Below are 21761 nucleotides of genomic sequence, written 5' to 3'. Positions count from 1 at the left end.
TGGATTCAGCATTTCCGGATAATGGGGTCGGGCGGAGATCTATAATGGGGTCGGGCGGAGAGCTGGACGGCTGTGCTGCAAATTTGAGAGTAGCCAAAAGTGAATGAAGGTATCCAGACTCTAGAGAAAAAAGGATCGGGTAGATGAATTTCAACATGCCTAATCCTTTTGTTCTCATGGGAGATCATCTGCTACCAGAGCATCAGCTTATTCTCCTCTCCCTATTGAGAACACATGCATGTGCATGGGAGGTTAGAAGGAATAGGTATCGTCCAAACATATGTATAAGGCCTCATGCACACGACCGCCGTATGTAGTTTGCGGTACGCAAAAAACGGATCCGCAAAAAATACGGATGACATCCGTGTGCATTCTGTATTTTGCGGAACGGAACAGCCGGCCCCTAATAGAACAGTCCTATCCTTGTCTGTAATGCGGACAATAATAGGACATGTTCTATTTTTTTGCGGAACGGAAATACGGACATACGGAAACGGAATGCACACGTAGTACTTTCCGTTCGTGTCCAATATGTTCGTGTCCATGAGACCTAAGAGGTGCTTTTTCTGGCTGCCATAAGATGATGGTCCACAACATCAGAATCCCACAGCGAGGGTATGTGAAAACTGCGTGCAATGTCTATACATCAAACCTCAGCTTATATCAGCTAGGCAAACCTGTTCTGTACTTGGTTGAGACTGGAGCAGAGCAGGGTCGACCAGGACTTTGTCACCTAACAGCCACACACATCTAGAGCAGGGATCAGCAACTTTCGGCACTCCAGCTGCTGTGACTACAACTACAACTCCCAGCATGTACACATACTTGGCTGTTCTTGTAACTCCCACAGAAGTGAAAGGGGGAATTCTGGGCATTGTTATTTAAGAACAGCTGAAGTACCGGAGGTTGCTGATCCCTGATCTAGAGCCTCCCCTCCTCCAGATACAAAAGTATTTTGTGATAATTCTATAATATAAACTTGTTTATCACATAAAAACACAATTTTTTTAATTTTTTTTTTACCATTTTAGTTAAACAGTGTCAATCAGGAACATGTCCATGGCAGAATTATGGCTCTGCAACATATGGAGTAGTAACAAGATACCGCTAGATGTGCCCGGGGCCTTACTGTACTTTCATAGGCCTTTTTTGTAGCGCACAGCAACTGTCTAAGCATTGCATGGCGGCACACAAGACCCTTATGTCGCTGTATAGCCTCTTAAGTATGGCTCTGTCTTGCATTACGTTCACATCTTGGCTACATTTAGTATTTTAAGGGGCCGTCCGAGTGTTTACCACTGATGGCCTATCCTCAGGATAGGTCATCAGTATCCGGTGAGGGTCCGACGATCAGCTGCTTAAAAAACGGAGTGCCGGTCACATGACCTGTCGAGGTGAATGGGTCTGAGCTGCAATACCATTCACAGCCACTAGCCAATGGATGGCGCCGTGTGCTTGGCAAGCTGCAAGGAGGCTGTAGTGCTCACCAAAGTGAGTTGGACCTCCACCGACCACATACTGATGACTTATCCGGAGGATAGATCATTAGTATTAAACACTCTGATTAATACTTCTTCCAATAATCTGAGAGCGTCACTTTACGGGTTACCTTGAGATGGCTATCTTATAATTATTAATTATTACAGGTTAGGTGTTGAGTTGCTGAGCAGTTTTCTCACTGCCTCCCCCTCTTCGTCCTCCATGTAATAAAACATAAAAGACACAATGCTATTATCCTAATTTATTGTGACAGATGGTGAAAACTCAGGTCAGTGTGTCTCCTGCCATGGGAACGTATTGCAAATGTGAGAGGAACAGCTGTAGCGTGCACGCTAGTGCACATGCATGCACACCCCAGGGAGAGTTTCACTGATGTGTAATCATGCAGCTACGACTGGTAACCCTTTCAAAACCAGGTGTACAACCGTCACATCCTCAATGAACGTTTATCTCTTCCTGTGGTGTGACATAATTATATTAGGATTTTCCCAACATGTACCTCTCATACTGCAGAAATCAGAGGCATCTCTAGATAAGTTTGGTCTGCATTTTAAGTGTCCTACCTAACAGCATTTACCATGAAGAACCATATAGTTGATTCTGATGAGCCCCTGATTGATTTTGTCCACTAATTGTTGACTTTGTTGTCTCTGTAGACATCAGAAGAACATCATCTTATTCCACCAATGGTTGTCTTGTGCATGTTACTACATAGCAAAGTCCAGAACTGATAGGCAATCTCAATACTACATTGTATATCTAAAAGTGTACATGGCTGGATGGTGTTGTTCTTATGATCACTGAATTGTTTCTTCTTCACTAAGAGACACTACAGAAGCAGCTTTCTTTCTCTTGGAAGAGAGCTAATCTGCATATCCAGTTTCCAAGGGAGCACTGTGTGGTCTATAAGACTTCCGATGCCAGTACTGGCACTCTCTTCAAGAAGGCACAGTTTCTCCTACCTGCAGTACATCAAAAGTCTCTAATCTAGCCAGTCAAGCACCTTACTATTTACCAATGATGGTCAAGATCTCAGAGATAGCTGTCTGCAGATGGGACCTATTATCCTTTTAGAGAAGACTCTTCGTAGGGGTTAAAATCATGGTAGAGAACCTGGTAAATGGTTGGAAATTGACCAAAGTGTAGCTACCTTCACAAGGTGACGTGACAGACAGTTAATCTGCATATCCTTTTCCCTACTGAGCACTTCCTGGTTTTCAAGACTAACTATGCCACTTCTGGTGCTCCCACAAGAAGAAACACTACCCTCTGGGACCCATAAAAGACACTGAGTTAGGTTGTACAGCAGTTTCCAAGGTTTTGAAACGTTCAACATTGGTTCTTAAAAAAGGATGAGGGTTGGCTTTTAAGTTTCTCAGCCCTTGAAGCCCAGATCCTTCTGTAGAAGACAAAAAAAAGTTGACCATAAGTAGAAGAGTGTCAGGGAGGCTAGCCCTGATCTGACACACCCCAACAAGTTTGCACGTTTGGCAGATGAGGGGGATGTCAGTCCACGGACGGCACTGCTGCAGCCGGACACTTCCTCTGCCAGTCAGGGGAATGTCAGCTCCAGTAAGCAGGGAACCAGGAGAGCAGGGCAGGCCAGACAGGTGCTGGTAGTGGGAGACTCCATTATTAGGGGAACAGATTGTGACAGATTACCCTAAGACCGTGATCGCTGAACAGTGTGCTGTCTTCCTGGCGCTAGAGTTTGACACATCACGGATCGGGTTGACAGATTACTGGGAGGGGCTGGAGAAGATCCAGCGGTCATGGTCCATATTGGAACCAATGACAAAAGTAGAGGTAGGTGGAGAGTCCTTAAAAATGATTTCAGAGATTTAGGTCAAAAGCTTAGGGCAAGGACCTCAAAGGTAGTATTTTCCAAAATACTGCCTGTACCACGGGCCACACAAGAAAGGCAGTGGGAGATTAGGGAGATTAACAATTGGCTCAAGAACTGGTGTAGGAAGGAGGGGTTTGGGTTCCTGGAGAACTGGGCCGACTTCTCTGTCGGCTACAGGCTCTATCGTAGGGACGGGCTGCACCTCAATGGGGAAGGGGCAGCTGTGCTGGGGAGAAAGATGGCTAGAAGGTTGGAGGAGTGTTTAAACTAGGGACTGGGGGAGGGTAATTACACTAGAGGAGAGTAAGATAGTGCAGATAGAGACCGGGGACAAGGTAGTGGGACTGTGGGAGGAATGGAGGGAGGGACTAAAACAGTTCAGAAGGAAAGGTGTAGGGTAAAAAATATACATAAACCTCTCAAATGTATGTATACTAATGCCAGAAGCCTGACTAATGAAACTGGTGAACTGGAATTAGTGATGTGTGAGGAGGACTATGACATAGTGGGAATAACTGAGACATGGCTGGATGATAGCTATGACTGGGCAGTTAATGTACAAGGTTACAGTCTGTTTAGAAAGGATCGTCAAAACCGGAGAGGGGGAGGGGTCTGGCTTTATGTAAAGTCCTGTCTAAAGCCCACACTCTGTGAAGATATAAGTGAGGGACATGAACATGTGGAGTCACTGTGGGTAGAAATACATGGAGCTAAAAACAACAATAAAGTACTAATAGGAGTTTACTATAAACCACCTAATATACCAGAGTCCACAGAAAATCTACTACTAAACGAGATAGACGAGGCGGCAAATCATAATGAGGTGGTTATTATGGGGGACTTCAACTACCCAGATATAGACTGGGAAACTAAAACTTGTATATCTCATAAAGGAAACAGGTTCTTGGCAATAAACAAAGACAATTACCTCCCTTAACTGGTTCAGGACCCGACTAGGGCGACGGCCATACTGGACTTAGTATTAACCAATAGACCTGACAGAACAACAGACGTGCAGGTTGGTGGACACCTGGGAAACAGTGACCATAAAGTAATAACCTTCCAATTATCATTTAAAAGAGTGTTTCTACAGGGAGGAACAAAAATACCAAACTTCAAAAAAGCAAAATTTAGCCAACTAAGAGACGCAATAGGCCTAACTAACTGGGACAAAGTCCTCAAAAATAAAAATACAGCCACAAAATGGGATATCTTTAAAAGCATCCTAAAATCTCATTGTGAGAGGTACATACCGTATGGGAATAAAAGGTTAAGGAACAAAAAGAAACCAATGTGGATAAATAGAAATGTAAAGAAAGCAATAAATGACAAAAAGAAAGCATATAAATCATGTAAAAAACAAATAAAAGCGGCCAAACTAGAGACCGAGAGATTAATTGCCAAAGAGAGTAAAACTAACCCTAAAATGTTCTTCAATTATATAAATGTTAAAAAGTATAAATCTGAAGTATTCAATGTATTCACTGAGGAAAATAAACTGTCAGATGACATGCGGAATGTAAAAGTAAATTCCCCATTAAAAGTGTCCTGTCTGACCCAGAAAGAAGTACAACAGCGACTTAAAAAGATTAAAATAGACAAATCGCCAGGACCGGATGGCATACACCCCCGTATCCTAAGGGAATTAAGTAATGTCATAGCCAGACCCTTATTTCTGATATTTTCAGGATTGGTGCATAGAAAATGTGGTGCCAATATTCAAAAAGGATCCAAAAACAGAGCCTGGAAACTATAGGCCGATAAGTTTAACATCTGTTGTGGGTAAACTGTTTGAAGGTTTTCTAAGAGATGCTATCTTAGAGCATCTCAACGGAAATAAGCAAATAACGCCATATCAGCAGCGAATCAATGGATGTCGTATATCTGGACTTCTCCAAAGCATTTGACGCTGTACCACATAAAAGGTTAGTATATAAAATGAGAATGCTCGGACTGGGAGAAAACGTCTGTAAGTGGGTAAGTAACTGGCTCAATGATAGAAAACAGAGGGTGGTTATTAATGGTACACACTCAGATTGGGTCACTGTCACTAGTGGGTACCTCAGGGGTCAGTATTGGGCCCTATTCTCTTCAATATATGTATTAATGATTTTGTAGAAGGCTTGCATAGTAAAATATCAATTTTTGCAGATGACACTAAACTGTGTAAAGTAATTAACACTGAAGAGGACAGTATACTACTACAGAGGGATCTGGATAGATTGGAGGCTTGGGCAGAGAAGTGGCAGATGAGGTTAAACACTGACAAATGTCAGGTTATGCACATGGGAAGGAATAATGCAAGTCACCCGTACATACTAAATGGTAAAACACTCGGTAACACTGACATGGAAAAGGACCTAGGAATTTTAATAAACAGCAAACTAAGCTGCAAAAACCAGTGTCAGGCAGCTGCTGCCAAGGCCAATAAGATAATGGGTTGCATCAGAAGGGGCATAGATGCCTGTGATGAGAACATAGTCCTACCACTTTACAAATCACTAGTCAGACCACACATGGAGGACTGTGTACAGTTCTGGGCTCCTGTAAACAAGGCAGACATAGCAGAGCTAGAGAGGGTTCAGAGGAGGGCAACTAAAGTAATAACTGGAATGGGGCAACTACAGTACCCTGAAAGATTATCAACATTAGGGTTATTCACTTTAGAAAAAAGACGACTGAGGGGAGATCTAATTACTATGTATAAATATATCAGGGGTCAGTACAGAGATCTCTCCCATCATCTATTTATCCCCAGGACTGTGACTGTGACGAGGGGACATCCTCTGCGTCTGGAGGAAAGAAGGTTTGTACACAAACATAGAAGAGGATTCTTTACGGTAAGAGCAGTGAGACTATGGAACTCTCTGCCTGAGGAGGTGGTGATGGTGAGTACAATAAAGGAATTCAAGAGGGGCCTGGATGTATTTCTGGAGTGTAATAATATTACAGGCTATAGCTACTAGAGAGGGGTCGTTGATCCAGGGAGTTATTCTGATGCCTGATTGGAGTCGGAAAGGAATTTTTTATTCCCCTAAAGTGGGGAAAATTGGCTTCTACCTCACAGTTTTTTTTGCCTTCCTCTGGATCAACTTGCAGGTTAACAGGCCGACCTGGATGGACAAAGGTCTTTTTTCGGCCTTATATACTATGTTACTATAAACCTGACGATTTTGGTGGGACCATCCAACATTTGGCAACATTGTTAGGCACTGGTTTATTAGCTTTTCCCCATTGAAAACACCTGCATTAACTGAGGATTCATGTGTATGGGTATGTATTATAATAATAATAATAATAATAATAATAATAATAATAATATGGGTCATTTATTAGAAATAACTGCCTGCCAAGTTGTATTGAAAGGTCTATTGAAAGTGTATAGTCATCTCTACACTTTGGAAAGTGTGTTTGATAGACAGCTTCTGTAAATACTAAAGCACAGATAGGTTTACTTTAGGTTTCAAAGATGGGAAGCCAGTGGTCCCTGACTCTTGTAAGTTCTTTTGGTTTAGAGGGTTTGGGAACAGTTTGATGGTATTTCTGTTTTGGAGAGGGCTTATGATGCACCACTTATTTCACACTTTTGTGGGCACTCCCCTCTATTCTCGTCTAGCCTTGTGTCTAAGCTCTAATATGAGGAACTGTTTGTGCTGGTAGCTACTGGGCCATTTTTCATCACTCACTGTAAGTTCCCATTGCACATCACTTTGGATTCCACATTATTTGAGCAGTGGCGTACACACATTCCATGGGGCCCCTGTGGAAAACTGATCTATGGGGCCCCCTCCATCCCCCAACCCGCCGCCGCCCCCCCCCCCCCAACCTGCCTCCACCGCCCCTCATCTACCACCCCTACCATTCACCCAACATGCCTTCCAACAGTACCGCTTTGTGCGGGAAAGGACGATTTTGGATGGCAATCCTTCTGTACTGCGATCTGTAGATGACGCACTGTTATGGGGGGATCTGTGGATGACGAACTGTTATGGGGGGATCTGTGGATGACGCACTGTTATGGGGGGATCTGTGGATGACGCACTTTTATGGGAGGATCTGTGGATGATGCACTGTTATGGGGGATCTGTGGATGACGCACTGTTATGGGGGATCTGTGGATGACGCACTGTTATGGGGGATATCTGTGGATGACGCACTGTTATGGGGGATATCTGTGGATGACGCACTGTTATGGGGGATATCTGTGGATGACGCACTGTTATGGGGGATATCTGTGGATGAAGCACTGTTATGGGGGATATCTGTGGAGGGCACTTATGGGGGATATCTGTGGATGACACTTATGGGGGATATCTGTGGATGACACATATATAGCATCTTATGCTATATATGTGTCATCCACAGATATCTCCATAACAGTGCCATCCACAGATCCCCCCACAACAGTGCCCTCCACAGATCCCCCCACAACAGTGCCCTCCACAGATCCCCCCACAACAGTGCCCTCCACAGATATCCCCATAAGTGCCTTCTAGTAAAGTAATGTATTAGTGGGGGGAACGGAGGAGGCAGGGACACTTGCGGCGGGGCCGGTGCAGTGCCCGGCGCTGTGCACACACCGGGGGCAGCTCCTACCTTCTGGGAGTTAATTCTGCTGCAGGACATTTTGCTCCACAAGTCTCCTGAGCGGCGGCCGCTTCACCACTCCACCACTCCTCACATGGCCGGCAGTGAGCAGCCAAGCTAGAGCGCCGCTGCCAGCCCTTCTGCTGCTGTGCTGCCTGTGCGTGACATCTCTCCCTCCGTCATGCGCCTCCTGCCCCGCCTGCCTGCTTCATTCATAAAGTGGAAGGAGCAGACAGACGGGGCAGGAGGCGCATGACGGACATTTTGCAAGCAGCTTGAGCGGCGCGATATGGCTGCGCGGCCGCCCACCCGCGCCACTTAGACGTAAGGGAACACTGACTGCAGGGACCAGGGGGGTCCACAGGCGGCCGTGCCCCGGGCCCCTGGAGTGCCGGGCCCGGTCGCAACTGCGACCCCTGCGACTCCTGTATGTACGCCACTGCATTTGAGGTCCCTCATTAAAATTAACCCAACCCTTTTTAGCAGCATTGATTCTAGTGGATAATATAGCATCCCTGGAACATGTATAGGTCTGTAAGAGTCAAGTAAATTATAAGTTATAATTTTGCTATGTAAGAAGAAGGTGCCATTTTAGCCTTCACTGATGTTTCTTGGCCAGTACCTTGTGTCCTCCTGACCTTACAGTGTTTCCTCATCTATATGACATTCCTTTTTCAACATTATCCGCCACAAGTGGAACAGTATCACCGGGCACAAAAAAAGAAAGTGATGGCTTTTCTGAAAAGAGCCCCTGTGAAAGTGTTACATGTCTTATCAGAGGGAAGCTTGGCAGACTCTTAACAATCTGGTGCCAATGAAAGAATACCAGGTCACACTTAAGTTCCTTAAGCTCATTTTCTCACGGATAGAATTGATAATAAAGTGTTGAGAGTTCATGGATTACCTTTCTGAACATTCCTATACTATGTGGATTATCTATCTATATTTTTATATACTATTCAGCCATAACATTAAAGGGGTTGTTAGAGTTCTGAAAAAAAAAAATATAGCACCGTAAATCTGATGGGTAGCAATATTTAACTAAGCTAAGTAAATTTTCGAGAAAAAAATATCTATTTCCTCATTTCCCTGGTTCTCTTCTGGCCCTTTGTTTACCTGCAATAACAACAATCTCTGCCCCTCCCCCTGCTCTGCAAAGGGAGTGAATACAAGTGCTGTCCTGAGTGACATGTCTGCCTGCTGGGAGACTCAGCAGCATGTTGTATGTGTAGGACTACAAGTCCCAGCTGTATAATGACACTGCTAATACACACAGGATCTTCCCCCTACCTGTTCTTGTGCAATGCTCTGCAGGACTCCTCTGTCAGCTCCTGTGCCCAGCATTTGTCTCCTCACTGCCTGCAGCTACTCAGTAAAGCCTTCAGCCCTGAGTCTGTGCAGCTGAAGGGGCTAAGAATCCAGGGAGAGAGCAGACTGCAGCAGACGGCAGTTCGGGGGGGGGGGAGGGAGCAGCACAGTGACATCTCATGTGCAGACTCATATCTGATCTCTTAGGCTTGTACCTTGTACATGAAACATCGTCAGAGCAGGGAGAGAAGCTGACATCACCGGTCATGTGACCCTAAGTGAAACCTGAGAAAGCAGCAACTGGAGATAAAGTAAGTGAATTGTAAAGTCCTTACATTTGCCTAGTTAGAAACATACAAAGAACAAAAAAATAAATAACTCAGACAACCCCTTTAAAATCACTTGCCTGATATTATATAGACCCCACTGGTGCCACCAACACAACTCCAATTGTTTTGGCATGGGCTCCAAAAGTCCTTTGAAGGTGTCCTATGCTATATGGTTTCAAAAGTTAGCAGAAGATCTTCTTAGTCCTGTAAGTTGTGAGGCATGACCTCGAAGGTTCGGACTTGATTTTACATCAGATCCTACAGATACTAGATTGGATTGTGATTTGGGACATTTGGAAGTCACACCAATACTTTGAACTCCTTGCCATGTTCCTCAAACTGTCCCTGAACTATGTTTGCAGTTCAACAGGCATATTATAAGTCTGAAAGAGGCCACTGTCATGAGGGAATGCCGCTGACATAAGGGGGGTACTTGGTCATTACAATGATTAGATAGCTGGTACGTGTCACATCCACATGAATGCTAAGGCTTCATGCATTTATGAGCCTTGGACGCCCATGAAAATGCTACTGGTTTACCAATTGCCCATCCTTCGACCATCTTTGGAAGGCACTAACCACTACATACTGGCAAGACCCCACAAGTAATTTTGGAGACGCTCTGACCCAGTCATTCAACCATCACAATTTGGGCCTTGTCAAAGTCCCTGAGATCTTTACTCTTGCCCATTTCTTTGAGTTTACCAGGAATTCCACTTGGTGCCCTCTATACATGGCTCATTTGAATATTGGGCATCAAACCTTCCAGCCCTTAAAATTTGGGAATGTGGGGAAGGGTCAAATGGAAAGAAAATCCAGCAGATTATTCAGGGGGGTAGAACTGTTGGAGTTAGGTACCTTAAAAGGTTTTAGCAAGTGCAAGTCCTCTTTAAGTTTACGGTCATCTTTAATTATGTGTCGATAGGACGTCATCTGAATCATGTAGATTGCTCTTACAGGTGAAACTTCCATAGCTATTTGACCAGATGTGGAAAGTCAATTCCTTCTGCTACACAGATCACATTTGGTTTTTAAGATTGGAGACTTATCATCAAAGTCCTTTGGTGGAATGCCTCTCCTTGATCAGTAAGTACAGGGTATTGTAAGACGTCTTTTTAAATCATAAACTCAGATTCAGAATTGTAAAAATCCCTAAATATTCTTGGAGTAATCTGTTTCTGATTAGGTCAATGCAATGTGATCAAAGTCTCGTCTCTGCATATAGGAGTTTACTGCATATAGCTGTATCGATATATAAACCTTACTGCCTTGGACACAAATGTGATACTTGCATGTGTTTTGGAAGTTTATTATTTTTTTAACCCCCTTAGTGACCACCAATAAGCCTTTTTATGGCAGTCAATATGGGGCCTTAGTCTGGGCTGCCACCTTTTGACAGCGGCCTGGTCACATGAGAGCCGCACTCCTACAATAACAGCCTGGACCGGCAGGAGTGCATATCCAGGTTGTTTAACCCCTTACATGCTGTGGGCAATGGCACCCACTGCATGTAAGTGGTGACAGAAGGAGTGGACTTCCTCTATCTCCCATCGGCACCCCACAAATGCGATTGCATTATCTTCACAGCATAGACGATTGCCTTCAGATGATACGAGATGTGCAGCACCTGAAACTACGGATACTGGAAGCCTGTGCAAGCATTTCTCCTGCGGTGTTGCTATCAGTGTGTGAAGAGTGGGAGAAGAGGGTTGCATTGACAATCCAACACAATGGGCAGCACATTGAACACATTTTATAAGTGGTCAGAAACTTGTAAATAACTCATGAAAGAATAAAGTTACGTTAAAACCAAGCACACCATTGTTTTTCTTGTGAAATTCCCAATAAGTTTGATGTGTCACATGACCCTCTTCCTATTGAAAAAACAAAAGTTGGATTCAAAATGGCCGACTTCAAAATGGCCGCCATGGTCACCACCCATCTTGAAAAGTTTCCTTCCTCACATATACTAATGTGCCACAAACAGGAAGTTAATATCACCAACCATTCCCATTTTATTAAGGTGTATTCATATAAATGGCCCACCCTGTATATGTAACCCCATTGGCGCCTTTTATAAATTTGTGATTTAATGTGGTTGAAATTGTAATTTTTATATATATGTATCATTTATTGGTTAAATCCATTATATTACAACCATAGTACTGTATCGAATATCCATTGGTTCCAGATAGTCGAGTGCCCACTGATTATCTACTTAACCTATTTCTTCCATTGCGACCAAGGGTAGGCCGCAAGGGTTGTGCACCGTACCCAGGTGATATAGGAGGTTTGAGCCACTGTACTATATACTTCTTCACTATCCGGCATATATGCTGGCTTTCAGATGGAAAAAAAAATACTACACACACAACCCGGCATATATTCCGGAAAGGGAGTGAGTTAGACTTAGGCCATGTTACCAATGTACGTGACGTCACTGGCCTTTTCAAACAGTTGATAGGCAGGGGTGCCAGGAGTCAGACCGCAATGATCAGATATTGATGACTGATTCTGAGGATAGGCCATTGATATATAAATCTTGGACAACCCCTTTAAGGAAAAAGCCTACTTTAACAATTCAATAGAATAAAATGTAAAGACGTTTCTCAGTAATACAATGGGTTAGTCACATTCACGTCAAATAAATGTTGAGAACGTACAGGAATGATGCATTATTATCCGAGGGTCTACAAAACCTACCTGATAATAACTCAACATTATTCCGTTGTGTCTGCTCCAACCTCAACATTCTGCAGAAATCCTCCGCATTCTTATATAAATATTAGTGGAAAGGAAAGTAAAGAACCGGTAAATGGTCGGCTGCATACACAACATTTTCCTACGAGGGCTCTTCTGCGTTTCAGTATCCTCAGCTATTAAAACAAGCTTTTTGTAAAACACAGTTTACTTAAGGATTTGGTTCCTACACTTAAGAAAAGGTAGACTTTGCTAAATGTGCACTAGAAATGTTGCCCTGAAATAAGTTAACTTCAATTTTACATTTATAGTAATTTTTTTTTCTTTTTTTTTTTTTTCTTTTAAATTAAATCCAACGCAGACATGTGATTTGAAATAGGGCAACACAGGGTAAAGCAAATATTTTCAATAAAAATAAAAAAAAGTCAAGCAGATTTGAGTAGAGTATTGAGTAAGCGGAATGAACAATTTGAAGGGGCTTCTCAGCTTGGTGATATTGATAACCAGTAACACAGGATAGGTCATCAATATTAAAATCGGGGAGAAAGGGAATTGAACACCCGACACCCCCTCTGATCAGCTGTTTTTGGCACTATACGGTGGATCGAGCAAAAAAGCAGAAGGCTTCATCTACTTTGTTGTGGCTGAGCTGGGGCGCTGCAGCACCATTCAAGTGAGGTCATCAATATCGTGGGCCTGGAAAAAGAAAAATATGGTTCATAGATACTTAAGGAAATTAATGATAGGGATAACCCTTATATTTTTGAAAACCTGAATGCAATCGGTGTCAGCTTTTCTACCCTTCAAAAAAGTCAATGGGCTATTCAGTAGATCAGAGCTCACTGGACAAGCATTCCCAAAGCACTTAGGGATCATGCACACTGGTACAGAGCCTTACGGCCACCAAGCATTCCCATGCAGGCTTTGTCGAAATCCGTGTGTACAGTAATCGTCCTCCCTAGAGACAATGCTTCTATAGGAGCATACAGTACTTTCAGTGGCCTAACTAGAAATGACTGGGCCCCACAGCAAATTTTTTGAACGGGCCCCCGTCCAAAACTTCTTGCAACCCTTTCCTCCCATTCAACCCCAGTTCCTGTGGCTAGTCAAGATCACTCTCTCAGACGAGGCCTGGCAGCCACTTCATCCGTTTCCTACAGTGACTCTGTATATAATGTAATTATATCATACAGTTGAGGGGGCCCAGACAATGAACTCTTTTAATTCTTCCCCTGTATGGGCCCCTTTTGAGTTCGGGTCCCAAAGCAGCCGCTTCCCCTATAGCTAAGCCCATGGGTACTTCCATTCACATGGAGTCCGACAGTGCATGCCACAATTATAGAATCTATATGGAATCTAACAGAAAAAAAAATCCATATTCTATAACCCTCTGAAGCATATGGAGTTAAAGTAGGTGGCTTATGCCCTCTTAAGGCTGTACACTGGATCTATAATACAACCATGTGCATGAGGCTATATGATATTTGATTTTCATTTTTTACACCCTTTTAACATTCAAATGGTATTTACTGCTGATTTAATCTAAATGGATCCTACCCAAGCCTTGGCTAGATGTTGGGCAATGATCCCCCTGTACACATGTATGCTTAGCATGTGATCTCAATGGGGAGAGGCCAGACTGTTCTAAGATATGGTAAAAAAAAATAACAAGGGGTTGGATGATGCAATGGTGGCTTAAAGGAGTATTCCAGAAGTCTACTACTAATGGTCTGAAGAAAAACCAACCCCGTCAATTCATGGTGACTTAAATGGACATTCCAGAAGTTTACTATTAATGGTCTGAGGATAAACCATCAATATCTTATAGATGGGGATCTGACAGCCCACAACCCCATCGATCAATTGATTCAGCACTGCTCCCGTTCACCTCAATGGGAGAAGCACTGCAGTTGCCAGCTCCGACCATTATATGATGGATGGAGCTGTGTAGTTCCAGTGCCAACTTCCAGTTATGCAGCTGCTTTGAAGCAGCTTATTGTAGGAGTGCTGGTTGTTGGACCACTGCCGATCAGGTATTGATGGCCTATCCTGAAGAAAGGTCATCAATATTAAAACCATGAAATGGCCCTTTAGGTTGCTCATACACATTAGACTGGCCAACCATCTAATGTGTATGTGGTGTCATGACTCTACAGATGGCAGGTGTTGTGGTGAAAAAGAATGTGGCTGCTGGATTTCCTCAGAGGGGATAAGCTGAAACTCAAGGTTTCTGTCTTATTCCTCGCTTTTTATTAAAGACACATGAGTGTTCACTTGTTCATGGATGTGCACTGTATGTGAGACCCTGGGTTCAATTCTGACCAAGGACAAGTTCTGTATGGAGAGCATAGTGTTGGCATGAGGTTCCTCTCACATTTCAAAAACACATACTAAATGTTAATTGATTTCCCAAGTTTATGTTTTAGATATGGAATTTAGATTGTGAGCCCCACCGGGGACGAGGTCTGATATGAGGACAATCTTGCTGTGAAATATTCTGGAACTACAGAAGCAACATCAAAATTTATTTTTCCCTGAGCAGTATCCATGTCCACGAAGAGAAAACACATGTACATTATTGCACTGAAGCTATTCCAGAAAGTTCTGCCGCTCAAACACAAAACAAATTCTACTGCCAAAGAAATGCAGACAAAAAAGTTGATAAACTTAGGAATATGGTGATTACATTCTTATCTAATGTAATATTTCAAAAAATAACATTCACAAGATTGAAAAAACTTGGCAAATTATTTTTAACTGATGTCACATACCTGCTAGATAATTGGTTGATATTGCCTAAGGACGAAAAGGTGACATTCAAAGAATAAGAATAAAAATAAAAATAAAAACTCTAAAATTTCATGTATTTTGGCCGAGCATCCCTGTGAGTTATATAAGCCCTTTGGCATTTGGAAGAGAGGCTTCTCACAGCCAAGTCTAGGCAGGAAACAAAACACTTTTCATGGAGGGCAATTAGCTCCAAAACATCAAAAAGGAGAAGAGGGGGAAAAATCATTACTAGTGTGCGAAATGAAAGGCACAGATTCCTGTTGGAGAACTGGGCCTATGTGTGGATATACACAAACATCCCGACAGCCAAGCAGCTTCAGGAGACAAAGGAACAAGTCAGCTCGAACAGTTTCAGCAAATTACAGGGTCTGTTAGGGAGGTGGGTCGCCAGTGTCAGGGAAAGGTCTCTTGGTTCACCAATTTTGAGTTCAAAGGTGAGTTGCATGTTCATAGTCACCATGAAAATGTGAAGGCTGGAAGAAGCCTCCTATACAGACAGTGTCCGCAGACAAGCTGTTTCATCTTCTGTTCTTGGGGGTCTAGTTCATGCTTTTCACATCCCTCAGCAACATATGGGTTAAACAGATTAACCTTGGAGTAGGGCTCAGAAAAGTGAGCAGTCCTTGCTTTGTCAGGCAAATGTCTTCATTTTATAGGTCAGCATTTGTCCTACTCTAAGTTGTTAGAGGAAATCAAGAGGACTGGTTCAAACATGGTTACGTGATTTTTTTTACATAAGTGAGAATATTTCATTTTGTAGAAGATGTCCTCATCTAGAACTGGCTTCCATCATATCATGCTCACAGTCATACTAGCAAATAAGAAGAAAGATGGGCCCATGGTCTGGCCCTGTATGAGAGCCCACACACAACGCAGACAATGGGGTTCATCAGTGGACAGCTCTGCTATAGATAGATGATGAAGTAGATGTCATGATGCTAGGACATTTTTACGTTATTTTACTACTTTGTTATTGGCTTGTGATGATGAATATTTTTCGAATACATAGAAGACATGAAATTATTCTGGGTAACTGAGGGAAGGGATCTTAGAATCAAATCTTCCATGGAGACCTTCAAGAGCGTAGTTAGAGTGGAAAGGCCCTATCAGGCCATGTGTTTAAGGGCCTGGAAGACAGGGGTGTTAAACAATCCATACAGTCTTGGACAGGGTATTTAGACAATTGTGCCTAACTGAGGGAAAGCCTTGATTTTTGGTCATACCACCCAACCATTCTGTTTTTGTATGCTTGGAATTGGTGCAAAGTGGACAGGCGTAAGCATATTTGCAAAAAATTGGGTGTTCTCTGTATATGAGTGCATTTGTTCAGATAAAGGGTAGAGTTTAACCACCTCCGGACCGCCTAACGCAGGATTGCGTTCCGGAGGTGGCAGCGCTGCGCAGAGTCACGCATATACGCGTCATCTCGCGAGACGCGAGATTTCGCTCCAAGCCGGCCCGCGCATGCGCATCGCGGGCCGGCAAAATTCAAAGAACAAGTTCGTCACCAGCCTGCCAGCAACGATCATTGGCTGGCAGGCTGGCGATTTTCAAAAAATCCAATCCAAAGTCATATAACAGATCATATTAGTAAATATGATCTGTTATATGGCTTGTCTGCTCCTGTGCTGGTCCTTTTCGTCGGTTGGATCCAGCACAGGAGCAGACTGAACTGTGAGTACACCAAACACTACACCTTAGCCCCAGATCACCCACCTGCACCCCAATTAACCCTTTGATCACCCCTTTGATCGCCCCTGTCAATCACTAGTGAAAGGAAAAAAAGTGATCAGTGTAAACTGTCACTTTTTTTTTTTCACTGGTATTGGCTGTTAGGTTTTAGGGATAGTTTAGGCCCCTTGGTTAGGTAGTTAGCGTCAGTTAGCGCCCACCCCACCGCACCGCAGTCACTTTTATTCGCTGTTTAGCGTATCGCTAATCAGCATTTGTACTTTTATAGTATCTGTAAGTGATCAAAACTGATCACGGTCAGATCTATAATTGTATTAGTGTCACCTTAGCTCGCCCTCCACCCAAAACGCAGTGTTTGCCCGATCAGGCCTGATCGGTCGCCCACACGTGCGTTCACCCACGCCCGCCCCACCGCAGTGACAAAAAATTATTATTTTTTGATCACTGCACATTCATTTTACACGCACTGCGGCGATAAAAAAATCAGTTTTGATATTTTTTATCAACCGCAGCAGCCTCCGGTACTTCGCTAGCCTCCCCTTTGTAAGACAGGTTTGCTTTTTTTCTTGGGTAGTCTCAGGGAATACCCCTAAATTTAGTAGTCCAAAATGTCAAACAGGGGGTATTCTTCTGAAGAGGCCTACAGGATTCTGACCCAGTCGGATGAGGAGTGGGAACCCTCATCTGACGAATCTAGCGGGTCAGAATATGAACCTGTGGAAAGCAGTGGCTCTCTGACCCAAAGTTCGGACGAGGAGGTGGAGGTCCCTGGCAGCACCAGGCGTACCCGGCCCCATGTCGCTAGACCACAGGTTACGCAGGATCCGCTTCAAGAGCAGCAGAGTGGGGCTGTCGCTGCCGGATCACGTGGTGAGGCATACACCAGCAGCGCAGCCCTTCCTGGACCTAGTACCAGCACTGCCGTACAACCTGGTGAAGTAGCGAGCACCAGAAGGGCAGTTGAAGCTGGTACGGTGGCACGTGCAATAGTTACCCCGTCGCAGCCACCGCAAAGACGGGCCCGTAGAGCCCCTAGAGTCCCTGAGGTGCTGGCAAATCCTGATTGGCAGTCACCAACTTCAGCCGCACCAGTAGTTCCCCCTTTCACCGCCCAGTCTGGAGTTCGGGTTGAGACGGCTCAAATCGGTTCGGCCCTGGGATTTTTTGAGCTGTTCTTGACTGCGGAGCTCTTGGACTTAGTCGTGGCAGAGACCAACCAGTATGCCACACAATTTATAACCGCTAACCCGGGAAGCTATTATGCCCAGCCTTTCCGGTGGAAACCAGTCCAAGTTTCCGAGCTTAAAATTTTTTTGGGCCTTCTCCTCAACATGGGCCTGACAAAAAAGCATGAATTGCGGTCATATTGGTCAACGCACCCAATTCATCACATGCCCATGTTCTCTGCTGCTATGTCCAGGACACGATTTGAGACCATCCTACGTTTTCTGCATTTTAGCGACAATACCACCTCCCGTCCCAGAGGCCACCCTGCTTTTGACCGGCTCCACAAAATTCGGCCCCTCATAGACCATTTCAACCTGAAATTTGCAGATTTGTATACCCCTGAGCAAAACATCTGCGTAGACGAGTCCCTAATACATTTTACCGGGCGCCTTGGCTTCAAACAATACATCCCAAGCAAGCGTGCCCGGTATGGGGTCAAATTGTATAAGCTCTGTGAAAGGGCCACAGGCTATACCCACAAATTTCGGATCTATGAGGGAAAAGATCAGACCCTGGAGCCGGTCGGTTGCCCTGACTACCTGGGGAGCAGTGGGAAGACAGTCTGGGACTTGGTGTCACCCTTATTCGGCAAGGGGTACCATCTTTATGTGGACAATTTCTACACAAGTGTGGCCCTCTTTAGGCATTTGTTTCTAGAACGGATTTGCGCCTGTGGCACCATGCGAACTAGTCGCGTGGGCTTCCCCCAACGGCTTGTAACCACCCGTCTTGCAAGGGGGCAGAGGGCTGCCTTGTGTAACGAAGAACTGCTCGCGGTGAAATGGAGAGACAAGCGTGACGTTTACATGCTCTCCTCCATTCACGCAGACACGACAATCCAAATTGAGCGAGCAACCCGTGTCATTGAAAAGCCCCTCTGTGTCCACGACTATAATGCGCTCATGGGAGGGGTGGACTTCAATGACCAGATGTTGTCTCCGTATTTAGTTTCCCGCAGAACCAGACGCTGGTATAAGAAGGTGTCTGTATATTTAATTCAATTGGCGCTCTACAATAGTTTTGTTCTCTACAGTAAGGCTGGGAGAACAGGATCCTTCCTCAAATTCCAGGAAGAGATCATCGAGAACCTCCTTTACCCAGGAGGTTCCGTGGCCCCATCCACCAGTGTAGTTAGCCGTCTACACTAGCGACATTTCCCCAGTGTCGTTCCTGGTACCTCAACCCAACCGTCACCCCGAAAAAGATGTCGTGTCTGTAGCAGGAGTGGAATAAGGCGTGACACCCGCTATTTCTGTCCTGACTGTGCTGACCACCCTGCCCTATGCTATGGAGAGTGTTTCCGGAAGTACCACACACAGGTACACTTAGCATAGGGATCACATCTCACCAGGACAGGCACACAGGGCTATTAGGGCCCATTCACTCACAGCTGCTGCAAACCTCTCCTTTCACCTGGGATAAAGTGCATAATGTACTTCGCCACATCTTTGGGCGATTTGCGCTTTGCACATTGTCCCATGGGGAAGGAGAGGTTTGTTCTATAAAAGGTAAAAAAAACTAAACAAAAAAAAAAATACCGGTAAGTAAAAAAGTTAAATGTTCAGTTAAAAAAGTTTAAAAAAAGTTTCTATGTTCTGTTCAACAGTTAATAAAGTTATTGCTTTGCGGCCTGGTTTTTTCTTTTTTGTTTTGTTTTTTTTACCTTTCAGGTGGACCAACCGATCGACTAGCTGCAGCACTGATGTGCATTCGGACAGAAGCATTGCGCTGCTGTCAGATTACACGCAAGTCGGTGTATGCGGCGCTGCAAGACGAGATTTCTCCTCTGCAGTAAAAGATACGTTTGCCGAGGCATATGAGCTGAGGAGGTGGCGGTGTTCATATACTTTGGCAAACACTTTGTATATATAAAAAAAAAAAATCCCGGCAATGATTTATTCATCCACATCGATTGATGTGAATGGAGAAATCTGGTTTGCCAGGGCATACGAGCTGAAGTGGGTATGGATGTTGGGCGGAGCTCCTATGTCCTGGCAGACGCCTTTCCCCTCCTTTTTCTTTTTTTGGCAGAGATTTTTTCATCCACATTGATCGATGCGAATGAAGAAATCTGTGCCGTTCATTTTTTTCTTTCAGCCCAGAGGCTGAACGGAAAAAAAAAAATCTCATTACCCGTATGCTCAATATAAGGAGAATAGCAGAAACTCCTAATGCTGGGCATACATGTAATGATTGCGGAGACCCTCAAATGCCAGGGCAGTACAAACACCCCACAAATAACACCATTTTGGAAAGAAGACACCCCAAGGTATTCGCTGAGGGGCATATTGAGTCCATGAAAGATTGAAATTTTTGTCCCAAGTTAGCGGAAAGGGAGACTTTGTGAGAACAAAATCAAAAAAATCAATTTCCGCTAACTTGTGCCAAATTTTTTTTTTTTCAATGAACTCGCCATGCCCCTCATTGAATACCTTGGGGTGTCTTCTTTCCAAAATGGGGTCACATGTGGGGTATTTATACTGCCCTGGCATTTTAGGGGCCCCAAAGCGTGAGAAGAAGTCTGGTATCCAAATGTCTAAAAATGCCCTCCTAAAAGGAATTTGGGCACCTTTGCCCACCTAGGCTGCAAAAAAGTGTCACACATGTGGTATCTCCGTATTCAGCAGAAGTTGGGGAATATGTTTTGGGGTGTCATTTTACATATACCCATGCTGGGTGAGATAAATATCTTGGTCAAATGCCAACTTTGTATAAAAAAAATGGGAAAAGTTGTCTTTTGCCAAGATATTTCTCTCACCCAGCATGGGTATATGTAAAAAGACACCCCAAAACACATTCCCCACCTTCTCCTGAGTACGGAGATACCAGATGTGTGACACTTTTTTGCAGCCTAGGTGGGCAAAGGGGCCCACATTCCAAAGAGCACCTTTCGGATTTCACAGGTCATTTACCTACTTACCAGACATTAGGGCCCCTGGAAAATGCCAGGGCAGTATAACTACCCCACAAATGACCCCATTTTGGAAAGAAGACACCCCAAGGTATTCCGTGAGGGGCATGGCAAGTTCCTAGAATTTTTTATTTTTTGTCACAAGTTAGTGGAAAATGATGATTTTTTTTTTTTTTTTTTTTTTTCATACAAAGTCTCATATTCCACTAACTTGTGACAAAAAATAAAAATTTCCATGAACTCACTATGCCTATCAGCGAATACCTTGGGGTCTCTTCTTTCCAAAATGGGGTCACTTGTGGGGTAGTTATACTGCCCTGGCATTCTAGGGGCCCAAATGTGTGGTAAGGAGTTTGAAATCAAATTCAGTAAAAAATGACCTATGAAATCCAAAAGGTGCTCTTTGGAATGTGGGCCCCTTTGCCCACCTAGGCTGCAAAAAAGTGTCACACATCTGGTATCCCCGTACTCAGGAGAAGTTGAGGAATGTGTTTTGGGGTGTCTTTTTACATATACCCATGCTGGGTGAGATAAATATCTTGGTCAAATGCCAACTTTGTATAAAAAAATGGGAAAAGTTGTCTTTTGCCAAGATATTTCTCTCACCCAGCATGGGTATATGTAAAATGACACCCCAAAACACATTCCCCACCTTCTCCTGAGTACGGAGATACCAGATGTGTGACACTTTTTTGCAGCCTAGGTGGGCAAAGGGGCCCATATTCCAAAGAGCACCTTTCGGATTTGACAGGTCATTTTTTTCAGAATTTGATTTCAAACTCCTTACCACACATTTGGGCCCCTAGAATGCCAGGGCAGTATAACTACCCCACAAGTGACCCCATTTTGGAAAGAAGACACCCCAAGGTAT

The 21761-nt window shown here is 44.1% G+C and overlaps 1 protein-coding gene across 1 annotated transcript in view; it reads right to left on the bottom strand.

Moving 5' to 3' along the window:
- Positions 1-21761, bottom strand: part of TRABD2B (TraB domain containing 2B) — a 258490-nt gene that overhangs the window by 65118 nt on the left and 171611 nt on the right. The window lies entirely within an intron of this gene.

This window comes from Bufo bufo, chromosome 9, assembly GCF_905171765.1.
Source record: "Bufo bufo chromosome 9, aBufBuf1.1, whole genome shotgun sequence".
NCBI lineage: Eukaryota > Metazoa > Chordata > Amphibia > Anura > Bufonidae > Bufo > Bufo bufo.
The sequence above is the reverse complement of the archived record's forward strand: the minus strand, read 5'-3'. Positions and strand labels throughout refer to the sequence as shown.